Raw genomic sequence first — 3049 nt, forward strand, 5'->3', positions numbered from 1 at the left:
CTGAAACTTTGAAATTGATTAAAATAAAACTAGTTAAAATTTGAAGAAAAAAAGAGATTAGATTAGAAAATCTGTAAAACATTTTAGACAAATTTAAGGAAATTTCTACAATTGCAAAGAATTTTTTACAATTTAAGAAAAAGTAATATCTAAATTAGAAAAAAATATGACCAACCCCGAAAACCTAATTAGACCCCCTGTTCTAAACGCCCCCAACCCACCAACAGTAGCGAACCAGAGGTCTATGGACCAATATGTGACACAACTAGTTGACAGACTGTTTAGCGAACGAATAGACGGACGGAATACGTTTGAAGAAGACGAACTCATTAGCGGAAATAATAACTTAGGAGAATGCGACAAAATTCCCGACATAGTACGATGTCTACGGGAATTCACGGGAAATCCAGCGGACTATGGTTCCTGGAAGAAGAGCGTAGAACGTATACTAAACCTACACGAATCGATACGCAGATCGGCAAAGTATTATGGCATTTTAAGTGTCATAAGAAATAAGATAATAGGACATGCAGACGAAGTTTTGGAATATCAAACGACCGTTAAAATTAATAGATAACGCTCATAATCCTACTAATGATAACATCTTCAACCAAATAACGGAGAACATAAGTTTAATGAAAACAAAGAATAAACATTTACTTCAATTAGAATTGTTGGACGCTAGAAATATTGTAAATTAGTTACTTTGATACCAAAGAAGACAGACAGAACATTCAGAAACATCTTTTTAGTATTGACGAAATTATAGATAATAACAAGCAACAAATTTTAACTAATGATTACTTTAATAAAACTATAAACCATTTAAAAATTATTGTTAAAAATTACAGAAAAATAATAGAAACAGAATTAAATAACAATAAATTCGCATCCATCGAACTAAATTAATTTCAAGAAATTAAACCAAACTTTGTTCTATTAAATTAAATTAATTTTGATACAATCAAAATCAAAGGAATTTTAATATGATTAAATTTAATTTGAAAATAATTAATGTAATCTTTAGCAAATAGGAAAAATCGTTAAAAATGCCATAGGCTTTCGATCTTTAGATAATAGGAAAAATCGTTAAAAATGCCATAGGCGTTCGATCTTTAGATAGTAAGAAAAATCGTTAAAAATGCCATAGGCGTTCGATTTTTAGATAATAGAAAAAAACGTTATAAATGCCATAGGCCAACGATATAAATTTAAAAATTAGATGAATAACTATAGGTGTATAATTACAACCTTTTTACAATACCCTTGCCGCCATGGCTTACGCTGAAACCCAAATCCTAGACTATACGAACGCACAATTAGTTACATTTAATACAGGATGGACAAGACTACAAACTGGAACATATAGGATCGTACACGTTATTAACTTAGACGAATACCAAGAGACCTTGGACTACCTTAACACTACCATACAGCAAAAAATAATTAACACTAACCCACTCCTTCCTTTCCTAAAACACGAAGTGGAAAACATCCAGAACAATTTGTATAAATTAAAAACACAACCAAAACATAATAAAAATAAACGCTCAATTAAAATATTAGGCACTGCTTGGAAATGGCTTGCAGGAAGCCCAGATTATGACGACTTTAGAATCTTAAGTGAAAAAATCAATAATGCATTGGAAAACAGTAATGATCAAATAATTATAAATATAGTACTAAGTGAAAGAATAAAAAACATTACAGAACAATCTAATAAAATACTAAGTGCATTAAAAAATAATGAAAACATACAGCACAATGTAGCTGTTAATATTAAGTATAAGCTAGATAATATATAATAAAGGAAGATATTGCAAACATAAATTACGCCATTCATTGGGCAAAAACAGGCACAGTAAATTCTTACATTTTTTCAAATAATGAAATAAATTTAATAAAAAGCATTCATGAAAATCAAAATAACCCCTTTAATAATATAGACGAAGCCTTAGAATTTTCTAACGTTAATGTAGCTTCAAATAACTCAGTAATATTATATGTAGTAAATATTCCCTTAACCAATAAAAATACATGCGAATCATTACTAATAAAACCAATAAAAAAGGGAAACAAAATAAATAAAATACAATTCGAAAAAATTGTAATATGTGAAAATAAAATATTTGGGAAAAGAAATGAGTGCGAAAAGCATAACACATTAGAAATATGTAATGATAAGGACATTATTGACATAAGCAACTCCTCGTGCATACCAAACCTACTCAACAGTCATCCAGCTAACTGTACAACAATCAACAACCAACACGTATCCGCAATAGAAGCCATTTTACCAGGAATACTATTTTTAAACCAATATGAAGGGTCAGTCACATTGGACAATGAAGAAATGCGACTCAATGGATCATATGCGATCCAATTCCAAAATTCCACAGTTATCATCGACAACCAGCAATACATTTTCAACGGAATATCAGCAAACAACCCACTTCCTGCTATTCTCCAGCCCAGCAATACAATAAACCCAGAGGAAGAAATTCTAAGTCTTGAAATGATGAAGGAATTGCATTTAAAAAACCTTAAGCACATCGAAGAAGCAAAAAGAAGAACCTTAATATCAACAGTAACAAATTTTGGCGTATCCAGCCTATTACTGGTTCTAATAATAGGGCTAATGATGAAATTTAGACCAATAAAGGAAAATAAATTAATCGGAAAATACGTAAAACAAATACCATTGGAGAGAATGAAAACTACACAAGAAGAGGCTAACACACAGTCAACAGAATACGATGACCACACGAATAGTACAGCACCATATTTCAACTACAACACGTAACGCTCGAGGACGATCGCTTTTAAGAGGGGAAGAGTTAATGCAACATTTATTCATATTTCAATATTTAGTCAGCATATTCATATTTCAATATTTAGTTATTTCATATCAGTTATCATATTTCAATATTTAGTCAGCATATTTAGCCAAGTTCGTTGTACTGATTTCATATTTCAATATTTAGTTATTTCATATCAGTTATCATATTTCAATATTTAGTCAGCATATTTAGCCAAGTTCGTTGTACTG

General features: G+C 30.4%; 1 pseudogene; it reads left to right on the forward strand.

Moving 5' to 3' along the window:
* Positions 1 to 1532: 1532 nt before the first annotated feature.
* LOC128869725 (probable serine/threonine-protein kinase tsuA) lies at positions 1533 to 2803 on the forward strand (annotated as a pseudogene).
* Positions 2804 to 3049: the final 246 nt, after the last annotated feature.

The sequence above is a fragment of the Anastrepha ludens genome, chromosome X (assembly GCF_028408465.1).
Source record: "Anastrepha ludens isolate Willacy chromosome X, idAnaLude1.1, whole genome shotgun sequence".
Classification (NCBI taxonomy): Eukaryota; Metazoa; Arthropoda; class Insecta; order Diptera; family Tephritidae; genus Anastrepha; species Anastrepha ludens.